At 42.2% G+C, this 18,737-nt stretch overlaps 1 protein-coding gene and 1 long non-coding RNA gene across 2 annotated transcripts in view; one reads left to right on the forward strand and one right to left on the reverse strand.

Moving 5' to 3' along the window:
- Window positions 1–94, reverse strand: part of LOC109313006 — a 10,943-nt gene extending 10,849 nt beyond the window's left edge. The window contains exon 1 of the long non-coding RNA XR_002101949.1: window positions 84–94. This is a non-coding gene — a long non-coding RNA (uncharacterized LOC109313006). The remainder of the gene's footprint in view (window positions 1–83) is intronic.
- Window positions 1–18,737, forward strand: part of CNTNAP2 (contactin associated protein-like 2) — a 1,403,431-nt gene that overhangs the window by 300,016 nt on the left and 1,084,678 nt on the right. The gene's annotated exons all lie outside the window — the stretch shown is intronic.

The raw sequence follows: 18,737 nt of genomic DNA on the forward strand, positions 1-18,737 counted from the left end.
CCCATTCTGCACCCGCCCCAGCTCCTGTCACTTAAAAAAGCCCTGGTTTACTGGGTGCTGCTGGGCGGGGGGGCCATGTCCACTGCTCCGCACTGCATGGGGGGATCTGCATGAGCCACCTGACCCCCGCCCCATTCCTCCAAACCCCCCACAGGTGCCCTGCCCAGGCCAGCTCTGGCCCTTTAAGGAAAAAAACAAAAAACCCTCAGACTCACCATTCCTGGTCAGTGGGTGGGCAGGGACAATCCCTACTCTCCCTGATTGCCCTATACCATGTGGGGGGCTCTGCATGTGCCCCCAAGGCCTCTGCAGAAGTGGTGAGTCCTGGGGCTTTTCTTGGCTTTTTTTCTTAAAAGGCCAGAGCTGGCCTGGGTGGGGCACCCATGGTGGGGCTGGGGGAGTTGGGGAGGGTGTCAGGGGGTGCATGCAGAGTTTCCCATACAGCATGGGGCAGTGGGAGGCAGCAGGGATCTTCTCCCACCTGGCAGCACCCGGTGAGCACCGAGGCTTTTCTTTAAAATATTGAGCTGGGGGGGCAGTCAGGGAGGCTGGGGCAGTGGGGGGTCAGGGGGCTGGCAGGGGTCCCCCTATGGTCCCCTTCCCCCTCCTCCAGTGCCCTTTCCCCTGCCTCTAGGCTGTAGCCACCAGGGACTGCCTGAATCATCAAAGCTCTCTGAATCTTTTCCAAAGATTTGGAGTGCTTTGAATAAGACCTTTAAATAAGGTCCCCTGATTTGATTCAGATTCGGAGATTCCACCACCGAATCAGCCCAAATCTCCTTGGAATTGAATCACCACCTGAAGCTTCACACAGCCCTAGTACAAATGTATGACTAGTTCAGAAAAATAGGGCAAAATTTTCAAGCCTTATCAGTTTGTGCATTTTTCAATTAGTGTGTTTTTAAGAAATCCCAGCTCACAGTCTTATGATTTTATGAGAATTTTATGTTTTGATTTCAAATATAAGTACCTGGTTACTGCAGAGATAAATCTTCAAGTTTATTCAGTTTATTTGGCACTGGTGAGGCCTTGCCTGGAGTACTGAATCTGGCATTGGGCCTCACACCTCAAGATGGACAGATTGTAAAGAGTCCAGTGGAGAGCAACAAAAATTATTAGAGGCCTAGAAAGTATGACCTAGGAGGAGAGTGGAAAAACTAGCATTATTTCAACTGGAAAAGAGAAGACGGAGGGATTGGATAACAGTTTTCTAATAACTGAAGAGTAGAGGATGAAGATAACATTCCCTCTGTGGCTGTAGTAGACAAGGCTAAGAGCAGAGGAAACTTGGATTGGAAATTAGGAAGACATTTTCAAATAGAGCGTGGTCAAGCACCGAAACAAGCTATCTAGAGAAATTGTGGTATCTCCATCCTTAAAAGTTTTCCAGAGTAGGTTAGAAGATACTTGGCTGTGATTGCTTAGTCCAAGACAATCCTACTCTGAGTAAGAAGATGGACTAAATAACCTCATTTGGCCTTTTCCAGACCTACTTAGCTAAATTTTAAAAATCTAAGGAAAAATAAAAAGTATAGGTAAATAATTATTTTTAAATCTCACTTTTAAATCACTCCATTTTGGGTGTTTTTCTTCATATGAGGTTGGCAATATTGTGCTGATATCCATAATACTGTGGATATAAACTTATGGTTGTTGTTTTTTTGATTGTTTGTTGCTTTTTGCAATGAAATGAACTCCAACTGTTAGTGAAATTCCTAATTAAAAAGGCTGTTGCATACTCTCTACAATATAGTTTTCAAAATGGCAGGGCTTTTAGGTATGAGTGAAAATCTGGTGTTGCTAGGTTGATTGTCTGTGAAAAAGATTAGTTTATTAACTTGTAGCTAGGAAACCAAAGGGCATTTTATTGTTTGTTTGTTTTCTAAGTTCTCTAACTACATTTTTAAAAGTCTTCCCTGGATGCAGACTTCACCAGCCATTTTGTTGTCAGAAATGTTTTTAGCCTGTCATGAATGGGAGGTACTTTTGTATGCTATTTTATTGAACTTTGATTTGGTTCTTTCCATTGTTTACCTTAGCCTAAAACGGTGATCACTTAAGATCTGGAGTATGTGTTTTGGTCTGTAGTATGGACATGTTATTGTTGTCTTATTTCAATAATACATATTCTTATTCATAACGCAGATTTGTATCTATAATGCAGATTCACCAATTTGTTTGCCACAGTTCAAAGTCTCAGTTCAGGTGAGGTCTAGAACTAGGGGCAAAAATTTGGCAACCATGATAGTGACTACTACTGTGGTCTGTGATATTCTTTTCCCTTGTGCATCTATCCCCACGTTTTTATAAAAACCAAACATCTTGCATAAGTCAAATCCATAGAACCTAGTGGTACCGGTAAAATCCTCACCCATTCTGTGTTATACAGAAGATGAGCTTTTTTTTGCCTTTTCTGGCTCTGGCTTAGAATGGCCCGAGTCTCCCTTCACTTCCATGACTCTTATACTGGCTCAACTCCAACGATTTTTTTTTTTTGATTTTTTTGTTTTGTTTTTTTTTTAATACAGATAATCCTAATTACAACTGCTTAAATGAGGGATCAGTCTAATCCATTTTATCTGACATGGGGCAACTTCAACTCAGAAGATTCATTGATTAAACCAGAAAAGTTGCTTTTACAGAATTATTGTTCTGAACAAGACCACTTGCTCAGTGCATTGAGAATTTAAAATGTGCTATAATTACTCATCTGTTACCTGACCAACACTGCTGAAACACGGTAGTGAACAGTTTCAATTTCAGTAAACCATAAAAACAATAATGATAGAAGTCATTCAGCAGTGTTATCTGTTGTGCTTGAAATACATTAAGGTTTGATTTCCTACCTAGCTGGAGGAATGGATTTTTCATTCTCCTATACCTTGATTCTTTTTAAAAGAAGAATTGAGCACCTTTATCCCAACCAGAAAAAGAAATGCCCATGTTCAACCTTGGCTTATTTTATGCTCTGCAAAACCGTAAAGTGTTTTTGTGTCTTTTTTTCCTAAAGTAACACTTGTAGTTACAGAACTATTACCTTTATAAACAGAACATATCCAGATACTATTCTACTCAAGAAGATATGTAATTTCAATAACACTTGCATTTGACATTCCTAATTGGATGTTTCACTATCCATGTGAAATAAAAAAGTCAGTGAAATCATCTTAACTGAACTCAAGTTAAATTAACCTTGTGCTTTGAAAAGAAAACAAATGCATACATTACTAAGACTCTCTTTAAGACATGCTATATTAAAATTCTAAAATAATGGGTGCTTGTGTTTCTGTTCTTCAAAGAGAAGTAGAAGGATATGGCAAACATAATGTGAATATTAAATTATTTAAATTGGTCTATTCCAGCAACTGGAGACCTTTAAAAAGCTGCAGGCCAGAACAACCAGGCACTGAGGCCAGGTGGTTTCAGTGGCATGTCAGTGGCAAAGTGCTTTCTCTGTGCCCATACCAGAGCTACACAGGTATGAGCTGCATCCAGGCCACCACTGCTTCACCCAGTCCCTGACTAACCACTCTTCCAGGTGGTTAGAAGTTACTTTGGGGCTGGGCAGCTGGGCTAGGGATGGACATTACACACAAACCAATCTAAGTGATCAGAGACTGGTTTAAACCTGTAACAGACCAGATGTTCAGTGTACATAAGCCAATTTAAAAATGGCAGAAACTGGTTTGAGATAAAACTGCTTGAATGGAGTATTATACTTAACTGGTTTGAGTCAAACTGGTTTATGCAATGTCTTTCCCATACCCCTTTCTAGTTTAAAATAAAATAGACACCTCCAACATCCCAACATGCTCTCTGGGCTGGGTGGGGCTCTCTGCTTCACAGCAGGGATGATCCCTCCCCTCTGGTCCCTGGCTGAAGCTCCCAAAGGGATTGTGGGCTGCTTCCGCCTCCTCCCCACTACTCCCCGCTAAGCAGGAATTCCCCCCTCCTCTCTGCCCTACTGAGGAAAGGTCTGTGCATTAGTTAGCAGACCACATGCTGGCTATGGTATGTGCTGAATCAACAGGTAGAATCAGCAAGTAGCTGGTAAAGTCTCACAGTTGTTTTCTTAATGGGGTAATAAACACTGAGTTAGGGGTGATAAACAGGCATTATCAATTCCCTTCTGGGCTAATCAGAGCATCCTGCTGGCACCTGGCCATGCCCCTGCTCAGCTCAGTACTGTAGAAGGGGAGGGAGGGCTGCTCTAGTGCCCCCGGCTTCTAGCCTGAGCCACTGCAGGCATGTCTGTACAGTTACAAAGTGATTTACCCTAGTTATGTTAGACTAACCTGCACAGGTTGAATCAATTCAAACTCAGGATTTTTGAATGTCTGTCCCTAAGCCCAGGAAGCTGAATCCTCACTGCCAGTTTTTTGTTTTTTTTTGTGGCTTCTCTCCTCCCAACCACTTCCCAGCTGCAGTGCAGCTGCCTTCCATCTAGAATTTGTACCCACATCACAGCCAGGGAGTAGAGTGCTGGGGAAAGTGGTGGTGACATAACTGTAGCTTAGAGCTGCATGGGCCTACTGTATTTCCATGCCTTGCCCCAGCATGGACACAGGCAAAGCACTCAGGCTCTGAGGGTTGAATATGGCTTCTGGGTGCTTGGTCTATTCAATTTCTCTTAGAAAGGGTGTACCATGGAACTAGCACAGTTATACCTTTTAAACTTGAATTCTGCGTTAGAGATGAGTGCAAGTTGCAGTGGTCACATCCATTTTTGAACTTGTCCCAAAGTTATGGCTATTAAAATGTCAAACTTTTCTGGCCCACTAGATAATACAGATGCAAAGGACAAAGGATTGATTCTTAGGGGCTGTTGGAACATGTTAAAATTATCCCAGGATAGCACATGATCCCTCATCCCAACAACTGGTTGTTGCACCAGGGCTGAAGTTTACAGGGGGTCACAAAGACTTCTGGTAAGGGAAGCAGAAGAGCTTTCTCTGGAGATTTTAAACTTGGGGGTGCTGGGTGCAGGAGTTAAATTCCTTTTTGGGGGAAGCCCAATAGGCTTTCCAGGCACAAGACATTTACATATAGTGGTTTAAAGTACTTGGTGGGGTAGATCCCCACAACTTCCCCTGCCCGGCGCATGCAGGGCAGCCCCAGGTCCAGCTGGGAATCTGAAGCTGCCCTGGGGACTAGTGCTGACAATCAGCTCATCAATACTTGTCCCAGTGGCTGCTGCAGGCTCATTGGGGACCCAGAACTGCCTGGTGCTAAATCCAAGAATCAGCTGGGACATAGGCCCCAGATCACCCAGGACATGCTACGTGTTCAATTTAAGGCGCCATGAAAACCAACCATAAAAACCATGTTAACTGCATCATAAATGTAGTGTATTCCAGTGCCCTTACACTAGTTTAAAAGCTGTGATTTGAGCTAATTCAGTGAGACTGATTTTGATTTAAAGCAAATTGGTGTACATTTTTCTATTTTATACAAGTTCTTACTTCATTTTTCAGTACTGTAATATCTGCATGCTTTTCAATAATGCATTAAGTGAAATAACTAACTTCTATTGTATGATTCATAATCTCATCCTCACTTATAGGGGTAAGGGAGTATTGTATTTTGCTTTGATAAGGGTTTACCTTTAAGGGTTTACTTTTAAGTGCAGATGGATCTAAATGAAAGGCAGCAAGCTGAAGTGTCTCTTGCACTTGGGGCAGAAGGTAGATGAGTTTTTTGAAAATCTTTTCTTCCATATTTTTGAATTGGACTCCAAAAAACCTTTCTATACAGGTAAGATTTACTTTTTTAATGGAAAGTTTTACAGTGGCGCGCGTGTGTGTGTGTGTCCAGAACTTGGATAAGCTGTGCCCTGGAAATTGGGTGTCTTGAGGATAAGAGGTACAATATTAGACCTCATTCAGTAGTGTATGGACAGCATGAAAAGGGGATAGGTTTGAGGTGCTCAATATAAATCTTGTAAATTTAGTTTCAGACAAGATAGAGTGGCATTCTATACTATTAGGGTCTCATAACAGCTGTTAGCTGTTCATCATCTGCCAGATGAAGTCTCCAAGCCAAATATAATGGAAGAAAGCACAACTCAGATACGGCTATGTCAGAATTTAGCATCAGTGAAAAATCCAGGAGAATTCTTAGGCTGTCTACTGAGTCTTTGCTACTTATCAAAGAAGAATTACACGCTGGTTGCAAACTCCTTAAAACAGGCATAGATGTAGGCATATGGACCATAGGCCACATGCAACCTGGTAAGGGGATCTCAATTGCCTGCTATAATTTTTTTTATTAGACCACATTATTAAATGTCAAAGAATTTGAAAAGCAAAGCAGTTAGTCCTGTTAATCTGCTGATGTACCTGAATGTGTCTTCCAGTTTTCCACTTACACATGTGCTGAGGACTTACGTTTGATCAGAGCATATCCTACTGGTCATGACTCTCCACTAGAAAGCTCATTTGGCAAGTGGCACTTAATAAAATTTAAGTAATGGATTGCTTCCTTAAAATGCTTTCCACCACTCACCAGCATAACCTCTGCCTTGCTTGGGTTCAGCTTCAGGCAGCTGTTCGTGATCCAGTGTGCTGAGGTTGTTCAAGAACTGAGTGTTTTCCTTCAAGAAGGACTTAATCATTTTAGTGCATTCCTCTGGATTTTTGTCATCTGTCACTGGTGGGATGTCTATTTCATGATCAGTATGGTAAAATGCTATAGAGAGGTCAAGAGGATGTGTATCTACCATTCACAGGCAGCAAGACACTATCTATCATTACCATTAAAACTTATTCAAGTATAGGAGATTTGATACTGAGATGAAGTAAGCTGGAATTTATGTACTGAGAGTGAAATTTTCTAGTGTGGTCTCATTACTGTGCATTTTGAAGGAAGAAAAAAATGAGGCCATGAGTGTCAGTAGTTATTCATGACTGTCTTTCACTGACTAGCAAGGACATGGGTTTGATGCACAAATTTTTGGCAGATTTTTTTAAGGAAGTTCAGCTCTTCTTGAGCAATAGAATGCATCTGAGGAATGAACTTCAGAAATACCAGTATGAAGATGTTTGGCCGCTATGGAGGGAGAAAATACTGCTTTGGGAAGACTTAGTTAATGTATATGGTATCTTCAACAAAGTAGGATAATATCTTTTTGCTGAATGTGGTTGTAAGCTTTGTTATGGGCTGTAATAGGATACAGCTTCAGTATAGGCCTGGGGAAAGTGTTTGTTTCAAACATTTTTTTCAGCTTTCATTTTCTGCCATCAGCAGGTTCTCTGTATCTGTAATGCAACATGTCAAACACCAACAAGATCTCTTAATTGGGAATTGGACCAATTGGGAGCCAGAGTGTTGGTGGTCAAAGATACAGAAAGTAAAAGGAATGATTCACCAGATCCTCAAATCTTTTTCCTATTTCTGGGTTGTAGTCTTAGAAATTTGATGGAATATGCATGTCTTCATGGTAGAATCAGGGTCGTAAGACTTTCTTATTTCACATTACTAGCAGAACTCTGAGCACTTCCTCAACGACAGCCACTGTGTTGTAACTGATATCGAGAGCTAACCTGAAAACCAGAAATAAGGTGTGGCCAGCTATTTGGTTTGGAAAGGAGATGAGGTGTGAAAGCTCTGAAAAGGTAAATGATGGCATGAGTTCAATCTTGATCTAAGCGATTTTTTTTTTGTATGAACTTCAGTTACCTTTGGATATACTCCTGAACTTTACCAGCTTTCAGGGAAGTTCACATTTAGGGGCTGACACACATGTAGTTAACTCATATACAGATTGTAACTTAAACTAGAAAAAGTCAGCAAGATATTTTTCCATTGATTTCAGTGTTTTTTCTAACAGGCTTGGTCTCTGAAATCTTGTGTGTACGTTCAGAAATTATGGGCTGTCTTCTGATTACATTAAGGATTTTGTGATCAAAAGAGCTGTTTGAGTGTTTGAAATTCTGCACTGATATCCTATGCTAGCCTACTAAAATCAGTGGGATGGCAAATGCATTAGTCAGAATAGTATTAGTCCTTTAGTCATGAGGTAGTAGATTTGTGTGGCATATTTCTCTTGGTCTTTATTATGTGATAAAAAAGCACGCCAGCCTTTCTGATTTATTATTGTCTCTGATATGAAGATGTAAAATTTCCAGTGGATAAAGAGAGGAAAACATTTCAGGATCATTTATCCATCTTAACTCAAAAGTTCTTAATTTGTAATGGCCTGGACACTCGTTGGAGAGCATCAGAGTGGGATTAAAACATTAATTCTGTGTCAATAGGTGGATTGATGTGAAGTTGTCAGAAAGAATAATTTGAGTAAAAAATAATATATGGAGATGTAATGCAATGAAAAGTGGCTCTCTTGAGTTCATACCTGCTATCAGGCTGAAAACTGTCTGGGGCCTTGCTCATATTTGGATTGTCAGTATGTACTGTATGAGAGTTTTAAAAGTGAAAAATTAGACTGAATGCATGCTCTATGGATATAGCAGAGACTGCCCTTTCAATCAAGCTAGACACATTTCACAAAGCAGTAATCCAATTCAGACATGCTAGAAAAGTTGCTTACCAAATTTCCAAGACGTGTGAAAAAACAATACTTCTGAACACAATTGGATTTATTAAGCAATTATTCATTATTACTCTAAAATGTCATCTTCCTTTTCTTTCTTTCACTTAGAAGACATTGTAATAGATTCTTCTGAGCAAAATTTAAGTTGATATTTGTTAGTTTAAGGAAAATGTTATCATTGTAAACTCATTTTAGAGGGATCTGATGAATGATTCTTAGGATTGGTGGTAGTTCTTACTCATCTCTGAGGTAAAGTAGATCCTTCAGCTATTTTCAGGGCAGTTGTTCTGCTGCCCAGTGTATCTGGTCTCCAAGTGTCTTACAATTACACTCCTTCTCTCCCCTACCCTTTTTTCGTATATATAAACATAAGAGCTATGCTGGGCCAGACCAATGGTCCATCTAGCCCAGTATTCTGTCTCTGAGTGTGGCAGGGTGGATGTTCTAGTGAGAGAGCACAGAACTAGATGTATCTAGAATATGCCCTTCCTGGCATCCATTCTTATTGGTTTAAAGATGCCAGAGGAAACATCTCCAACCATTGTGTTCAATTTTACAGGGCCTTGAAAGATGCTTGGTGACCTTTCTTTTCTCCTGTTTTAAATTACTTTTAATTGGCTTAAGATGGATACCACTTTTAATTAATGCCCCTCTAGTTGTTTCCAAAAAGTTTGTCCAGATTTTCCATATTTGGACCTTAACATGCAAAGACCACTGTTCCACAAACTTTGAATGATGGGCTTGTTACAACAGCATCTAAAAAATATATCAGCCAATTCAGGTTAACTAGCAGTCCATTACATCTGGTTAAACTGTGAAAAAAGTATAGCAAAGATATACCAGTTGTGTATTAGCATGCAATCTCTTTTTGATTATAGTGAAATTACTTCACCTTTTTGGTGAAGTTCAACACTTTACAGAGTATAGCAGTACTATTTAACTTTGCAGAATAACACGTGTTAACAGTTCAAAGTCTCTTTTAAATGCTGCAGTACATAATAGAAAAGAATGAAGCAGGAATTCAGCACAAGCAGAAACTTTTCACATTTACCTGTATTAAAAGGGAAGTGGCTCAGAAATATGCCTCATACTTACAGATCCTATCCTTTGACTGAGTTATAATAGCTTTGCAATAATGATGACTTGCATGCCAAACAAAAATGTTGAGATTTAGGCCTGTGCCTTGTATCTAAAGCCTTTCCAAAAACTAGTTTAAAAAAAATAAAAGATTTATGCCTCATAGCATGTACTGTTTAGTGCAGATCTTCTTAGAAAACATTAAAAGTCCTCTTCTTTGTAGTTCATCCCATTCTACCTTAATAAGAATAATTTACTGAAGAGGCAAAGGTATCTTTGTGGATTTCTGTTAAGTACATGCATCTCACATCTGTGAGCAAAATAGATTTAGTTTACAAGTTGAATTATTTGTCATAGAAGATGTACTGTTATTGCCAGGCCAATGTAGTTTAATGTAAAAAAATGTAAAGGTAAAATAATGAAAATGTGTTTGTTCTAGCATTGGTATAAGAGATCTCCACATGATATTTATCTGAATGATACACATTGGTAGCAATTTAAAAAAAACCCCAAAAAACAAACTGTTACAATTCTTATGTTGGGATTTTAAAAATGTTATGGATTTTTTGTCAAGGATTACTATTAACTGCTTATGTTCCTAAGTTTTCCATCTCTTAAAACACTTAAAAAAAAGTACAATGGTTTTTTAAGAAGAAAGCAACATAACTACTGTGTGTTCTTGTTTGCTATATACAGCATAACTTTGGGTAGAGATAGTCCCTTCTACTTGTCTGATGGAAAATTAAGTGAAGCAGTTCATGACTGCAGAGAATAATGTACCTGTAAATATCCTGCAGGATCAGGGTCAGAGTCTAAAAACAACATTTTTAATACACTACAGCACCTCTAAATGATTAGCACAGTGAGCAAATTATACCTTAATTGTAAAGAGAATAATAAAGGAAGGAAAGATAATGAAAAACATGTACAATATTAAAGGGTTGGGTTTTTTTCTGTCCCTTGTCGCTGAAATCACTTTCATAATCAGACATTACTGCTAGGTTTTTATCTGTGTTTATATTACTTTTCACAAGGATCATCTCATATGCTCAGGTCCTGATGCTAGTTATATTAAACAATATTTTTGCTGTTTCTGTCACAATTAAAAAATCTGAAGAACCTAGTCTATATTTACACAGAAGTTATAAAAGTACTTTTAACATCAGGTTTGTATTGCTGTACTAAAAATATTGAGATACAATATCCTGGAAAACATAAAAGGCAGTAGGAAGAATTGTATCAGCCAACCTCTTAAGAGTTGGGGTTATTACAGGACCCTTTGCACGGCTTTATGAACGCTCGTGGTGCTCGGGCTGGGTGCCGGATGATTGGAAGGTAGCCAACATGGTCCCCATCTTTAAAAAAGGGAGGAGGGAGGACCAGGGTAACTATAGGCCCGTCAGTCTTACCTCAGCCCTAGGGAAACTCTTTTAGAAGATCATCATGGAGCACATCTGCGATGAGCCAGCCTCAGAGATGATGCTTAACGGCAACCAGCACGGTTTCATTGGGGTAGGTCCTGTCAGACTAACCTGATTGCCTTTTATGATCAGGTCACAAAAGCCTTGGATGCAGGTGTTGTCGTGAACGTAGTCTTTCTGGACTTCAGCAGGGCCTTTAACAGCGTCTCCCACCCCGTCCTCATTAAAAAATTGGGTGACTGTGGCATTGATGCCTACACAGTCAGATGGATTGCAGATTGGCTGAGGGGTTGCACTCAGAAGGTGGTGGTGGATGGGTCATATTTGACCTGGGGAGAAGTGGGCAGAAGAGTCCCCCAGGGCTCAATCCTTGGGCCCACACTCTTCAATCTCTTTATCAGCGATTCAGACAACGGGGTAAAATGCAACCTGATTATATTCGCTGATGATATCAAAATTTGGGGTGAGGTGAGCACGCTAGTAGGGAGGGAAAGACTGCAGCAAGACCTGCATAGGTTACAGGGGTGGGCTAGCAAAAACAGGATGCATTTCAATACTGACAAGTGTAGGGTGCTGCACTTGGGCAGTAGTAACCAGCAGCACACTTACAAGATGGGAAACTCCCTTCTTGAGAGCACGCAGGCGGAAAGGGATCTTGGAGTCATTATTGACTCCAAGATGAACATGGGCTGACATTGCGAGGTCATGGTTGGCAGGGCTAACCACACCTTGTCATGCATCCACAGGTCCATCTCTAGCAGGGCCAAGGAGGTGTTCGTCCCCCTCTATGCAACACTGGTCAGGCCACAGCTGGAGTACTGCATCCAGTTCTGTGCACCCCACTTCAGGAGGGATGTGGACAACATTGAAAGGGTCCAGAGGAGGACCACCCGCATGATCCGGGGACTACAGGGCAGACCCTACATTGAAAGACTGCGGGACCTGAACCTGTTCCGCCTTCACAAGAGAAGGCTGAGGGGGGAACTGGTGACAGTCTATAAACTCACTAGGTGGGACCAGAAGGGTTTGGGAGAGACCTTGTTTCCCCTAGCACACCCTGGCATAACAAATAACGGCCACAAGTTGTTGAAGAGTAGGTTTAGATTAGACATCCATAAGAACTACTTCACAGTTAGGGTGGCTAGGATCTGGAACCAACTTCCAAGGGAAGTGGTGCTGGCTCCTACCCTGGGGGTCTTTAAGAGGAGGCTTGATGCCTACCTAGTTGGGATCATTTCAGGCCAGTTTTTTCTCCTGCCCAAGCAGGGGGTCGGACTGGAAGATCTATAAGGTCCCTTCTGACCCTACTTGTATGATTCTATGATAAGAGCATCTTAGTCTTGCATAGAAAATTAGGCCAGCAGAGACCTTGATGTCTGCATACTATCCTTTTGCCCTATAGCAGGATCATTTACACCCAAACCAGTCATGACAGATATTCATCTAATCTGCTCTTAAACACTTCCAGTGATGGAGATTCCATGACTCCCTAGGTAATCTTTTCCAGTGAATAACTGTCCTTAACTATTTCTTTTTCTTTCTGTGAGAAAAAGAATCCATTTGCTACAGTTTAAGGCCACTCTTTTTGTTCTAGCCGCCATGGATATGGAAAACAGTTTATCATCTTCCTTTTGGCTGCTACCTTTTACATGTATGACGACTGTTATGTTTTCCTTTTTTTTTTCATCTAAACAAATCCAAATATATCAATTTTTCTTCATGACGTATGCTTCCTAGACCTCTAATGTTTTTGTTTCTCCCCTGGATTTTTCCAATTGGTCTATATACTTCTTGAAAAGTAGTACTCAAAGCTGGAGCCAGTACTCTAGTTGGAGAGTGGAATGGAAGAATTACTGCTTATAAAAATATGTAAAATGTGTGCGGAGGGAATGACTTTCTTTTTCTGTTTCAAAGGTTATGGAGTCCTCTATCTCTGGGTCACAGACTTGAACCTAAAATAAGCCAGCATTCACAAAATACCATGGTTATAGAGTGGAATGATTTTGTGGTGTTACTGTTACTGAAAATGTAACAAACTTACCAGTTTAGTCTGAACAAAGAGTCACAGGAGAGAGAACATGGCCTGATAAGTACAAAGATGGGATTGTTCTGATTGTTCTGCCATTTCTGGAATAGCCCTCACAGATAAAGGTGACATGGGAAAGTTTACCTAAATCCTGGGTGTGCCACACATCCTCTTTTTGATAGAGATCTTCAATCTACAGGGCTTTCAATAAAAGTAATTTTAGTAAGCACTACTCTGGATGCGGGGGGGAGAAAATATCTGTTTAAGATTTATAGTGGCTCTTAATACCCTTCCTTTTCCTCCCCCTTCTCTCTGCTTTTGTTCTACCTTACATTGTGCACCACACAAATGTTGATTAGTATTAGTGCTAACTCGAGTTTGGAGTGGTCACGCTTCGGGCAGCAGGGGCCTGGAGGACTGAAAGGTAAGAATCCCTCCCCACCTATTCTGGGCTTCCCCCCCTACCCCCACCTCAGGGCTCCCCCAGCCCTGGTGCTCCTCCCTGCCCCTTGGGGTTCAACCCTGCCTCCCCACTTGTGGCCACCTGTGGTGTCTGTCCCAGGGGAGCAGGCAGGGAATGGTAAAACTGCCTGCCTGGCCAGTGGTGTTGCTGGGCTGTTGCTCTTTAGGCTGAGCACTGTGCAGGTAGAGAGCCAGGATCTGGAGTACTGGGATTGTGGGGCAGTGGGCTTAATCCAGGCCAGCAGGGGAGGGAGCAGGTGGGGTGTCAACACTAAAGTATACCTGGAGTGGATTCACCTTAGTGTAAAACAAACTGGGTAGCGCAGATCAGAGAATCCTGCCCTGGAGTGATATAAGTCTGAGATGCATTGGGAGTGCTTAAAATAAGTTTCAGGTGTTACTGTGCAGACAATCCAGGAGTTCAGAGCTGCAGAAGCTGCCCCAAATAACCATGTAACAAGGCCCTGTCTCTGTCTCTTGCCCCTCTGTGGCCCACCCCCTTAATTCCAACTCAATGAATTTTTTCTAAGTAACTCTTTGACGTAGGAGTGTAAAATGTGACAGTCATTGTTAAATATCAAGGCCATGCCATTATAATTTTGCAAGCAAACATTTTCTTTTCAAGAGAACTAAAGCTCAGATTAGTAGAAAACAATAATGCACTTGAGAGACAATAACTGTGAAGTATTTGGCCTTTGCATATAAAAACCTGGGTTATAGTTTTAAACAGAGAAAATCAACCAATTGGATTTTCTGTATGTTTGGAATGCTGTTTAATTTTATTTCACTTTCAAGTTGAAAACCTAAAGAATCTGATGGCTTTTGTAAAATATCACACCTTTATCTCTCGGGGCCTACTCTAGCAGTGGTAGAACAATTCACCCACACTTCCTTTGTTTCACTGGAGAACTAAACTAGTAATTTAGAACTTGCTGTAAAATATTTCAGTCAAGTGTGGTAAAATGCATACTCTGTGATACGAGTTGTTTCTAGGCATTGAGTGACCTGATTTTGAAAGATGACATTAAACTTCTCCAGCATTTTCCAGCAATGATATATAAAAATTTTAGAGTAAGGCAGGTGGCAGATGCTCTGGGAGCTGGAGCCCTTGGAGAATGCCTCCAACCCAGGAGTCCCTCTGGGACCCCTACCCCTGCTACTAGAAGTAAGGGAGTGCAGCACTACAGGGGAGCTAGCTGCAGAGCAGTTAGTCTGTTGCCAGGAGAGAGAGACAGCAGATGAAGGGAAGGGTAAAGAGAAAGGCCAGAGCAATAACCCTGTTAATTAGGGCAGAAAAGGAAACCCCTGACCCTGGCCTTGAAGACCAGAGGTGGGGTTGCTGGAACTGGGAGGAGGAAAGGCTATATAAACTCAGCTCACGCTCTGAAGAAGCTGCAGATTCCTCCTTGAGAGAAAGTACTGTTGAGTTTATTTGTATTTTTTTTATGGCTTCATGGGCAGTTTAGGATGGTTGGGAAGCCATAGGCAAGGTATAGGGGAAGCTAAGGCCTAGGGCAGGGGTCGGCAATGTTTTTGGACAGAGTGCCAAAAATGTTTGCAACCTTGATTTATAAAATGTTGGTGTGCCGGGGTGGATGTTGGGGGAGCTGCAAGAGGCCTGATCCTTGTAGTGGCAGTATAGCCCAGGCCCCTTTCGTACTGTTCATCCAGAGGTGCATGAGCCTGGGTGGGGATTTGAGCACTCCAGTTATCCCAGCTGCCTGCTACAACTAGCCCAGGCTCTGGGTAGGCCCCTACTGCCTGCCATGGAGCCTAGGCTGCAGGTATCTGCACTGGGGTCTGTGGAGCTGCAGCCTGGCTCACTGCCAACAGCGTATGCATGCGCACCTCTAGGTGGATGGTGGGGAAGTGGCCAGGGTTGCACTGCCACAACAAGGATCAGACCCCTCACAGCTCCCTTGCTATCCACCCTGAGGCAACCATGCCACACAAAATGCCTTTGGGTGCTGAACTCTGGCACTTGTGCTAGGGGTTGCCTACCCCTGGCCTAGGGGATGAGTCCTGAAAGCTTCTGGGACCGAAGGAGGCTGCTTGGGGCTGAAACCTTGTAGATTAAGGGAAAGAGCCTTACCCAGGTTCAGGACCCAGGGGGCTTCATGGGACTAAAGCCAAGCAGAGGACAGAGAGATCCAGCATTAGAGGGGGGGAGAGTGATCTGGCCGGGGCAAAGGCCCTAGATTTTGAGCTCTGCAAGGGCCTGGGGTTCAGAGGACAGAGCCTTAAGGCAGTCGAGCCCTAGAGGGCTACATTTAGGGTCCATAGGGCCAAGTTTGGTACTGGTAGGGTCCACGGGGAACTTACCAGGAATGAAGGGTAGACAAGAGGGTCTAGGACATGTGACCCAGAGGACTGGCAAGCCCAAAGACAAGGAGGGAAGCGAGGCAGGGCCAGGGAGCCTGTAGGTGAGGGAATGGCCAGAAGTGTAACATCTTGTTTGCATCAGGATCAGGATCAGGACCAGGATAAAGCCACCTAGGGATGAGCAAGAGGGAATGAAGCTTACCCGGGGCTTACTGTGGTCTCTGAGAGCATGTCCATATCTTGGCATTGCAGGCAAGCATAGGGTGATGGCCTGATACCTGTGAGGCTGGACAGAGTTGGAGTGCCTGCTAGGGTGTGCCACAGCTGTCCTCTGGAGGCAGATCCTATGACAGCACCCAGAGAGTGACCCCAGTGGGTGAAGGGACCAAAGAGTGTAAGGAGTGAAGAGGAAAGTTCTCTTAAGCATATAGCGTGAGGGGCTGTCAATGATAGCTGCTGCTTTTTAGCAGATATCAGCTATTTGGCTCCCCCCTAAGATCATGTCCAAGAAGCTGTCCTCTACAGCCCCCTTTTTGGAGAGTGCATCTCTATAGCTCTTCAGCCAGGGGGCTGGAATGCATGTGATCCAATTTCCAAACTAGGCATGAATAGCTGTCCATGGCCAGAAGCAGTGCAGTCATCAGGGATAATGTTCCTTATGGCTTGTGATTCACCTTCATGGGGATGTTGGTGTACAAAGATGCTCTATCCTTCAAATAGCTGGATGCTCGTGGCATAGCGGGATAGGATAGAGTAAATATAGTAAGCAACTAGCTCCTTGATGGTGTCCTGAAGATGTTCTAAAACAGTATTTGTTTAAATGAGAGGGCTTAAATAAAAATGAAAGCAAACAAGTTTTTCCTGTAATGTCCAAACAGCCTTGTCTCATGCTTCGTGTGTCTCACAAGTTTTGAGCTTTGTCAGCAGTTAAATAGCAGCTTCCCATTTTGTCATGGTTGTAGCAAGTCATTAATTTTTGAAATGTTAGACTGATAAAATCAATTGAAACAATTTTGAACCTTTTTTGATGGTACATTTCCAATTTTAAAGTCACTTGTAATCAGATGTTTAATTGTTTGACAGTAGAGTAGAATAAACTTCGGGCTTCACCCTTGAAGCCTTTAGTATGTCGTGTGTTTTTATGATTGGCATGCCTTTATGTAAGACCATGAGGCCTAAATTAGATGGAAATCTGTCTTTAAAGTATACCCTAGTCCACTTCCTTTGTATGTGCACTGGTAACCTAATTCAGAACAATTACATAAATAGGGTGCTTTTGGAACAAGATATTACTGACAGTTCAGCAGTGGCAGCTATTTTCCTTTGACATTTTCATAATTAATTTCCCAGAGAAGAAAAAAAAAATAGAATATATTTAGCTCAGAACTTCTGTAGATGGCCTCACGGACTGCACCCAAAGAGTACCTTTATTCCTTGTTCACCATTTTATTTTCCTTGTAATATGCACACAATAATACATACTGTAATATTTCTCATTCCTTAAGAATATGTTAACTATGACAAGTAATTTTAATAGGGTGAATAGTATTGTATCTCAAAATACAGTTTTCCAGACTTGAACACCCCTGCATCCTGAGGGAGATTTAGCCATCAGTTCACATTCTCACCTAGTTCCCATTTCAATATGCAGCTATATGTGGATGCATCCAAAATGCCAGTAGTTCAGGTCCATCTCTGGAATATGTGTGTGTGTGTGAGAGATTTAGCGGTTGCAGTGTGCATTCTAGATCTTATCTCTTGAAGAAATTTTGTTACTGTGTGTTGGAGAGCTCAGTGATTTCTGATATACCGTGCCATTAGATATGATAGCCACTTCCGTTTGCAAGTTATTTGAAAATTGTCTTCAGATGCAGAGAGCCCCTGTTCTATATTTAGTCTATTTGACAAGTCTATCCATTCAACCTTGTTATTGCTTTGGTTCAGTGTGAAAGCAAAATGAAATATTATGTGAGAGCTCTTATTTGTCATTGAAGCTATTTAATATTCATGTGTGATTGTGACATGAAATAGGAAATGTTTTGGCTGATCTGTGTCTCTCTTTCACTGAGCTGCTTCTGTAGTATCTTTTATCTTCCAGCACTTAATGGAGGCAGGGAAGCCAAAATACTTTGACTCAGTAGGGCTGAGGTGTAAGTCGTATGCACAAGGAAATACAGCTGGAGGAAAGGAAGATATGTGGATGGGTGGAATTTTCAGTAGCACCTAAGGGTATTAGTATGCATGTTTGCACCACAGCGCCGGGTGCTTGTAAAACACATTGAAGGTGTTTTACTTTAAAAGCACACTGCTGACATGTTCTCAGTGTGGACATGCATTTTGCCATTTATTAGGCCTGTGAGAAGTGGCTAGTATTCACTTTGGATTTGGATTTGGCTGATTCATGGGACAGTGATTCAATTTGGTGATTCAAATCACTGTCCTGAATTAATTTGTCTGAATCTCTGAATCACCCAGCCCCATTCCTCGCCCAATCTCCCAGCCACGCAATAGCTGCCCTGCCCACCCTGGCTCCTGGCACTTTGAAAAAAAAAAAAAAAAAGCCCCAGATCACCGGGTGCTGCCAGGAGGGCAGCGATCCCTGATGACCCTCACTGCCCCATGCTGCATGGAGGGGCTCTGCATGATTCTCTGCCCCGCCCCCATCCCAGCTGCCCCAGCTCCAGCTCTTTAAGAAAAAATAAAGTGAGAAAAACCCCTGGGATCACTGTTCCTGTCTGGTGGGGAGCGATCCCCACTGCCCTGCACCATGTGGGGGCCTCTTTCAGCAGCCCCCCAAAGCCCCAAGGCTGCTGCAGGAGCGGTGAGTCTCAGGGTTTTTTTCATTTTTTTCTTAAAGGGCTGGAGCTGGGGCAGGCAGGGC

The sequence above is a fragment of the Crocodylus porosus genome, unplaced genomic scaffold (assembly GCF_001723895.1).
Source record: "Crocodylus porosus isolate Cpor-Errol unplaced genomic scaffold, CroPor_comp1, whole genome shotgun sequence".
Classification (NCBI taxonomy): domain Eukaryota; kingdom Metazoa; phylum Chordata; order Crocodylia; family Crocodylidae; genus Crocodylus; species Crocodylus porosus.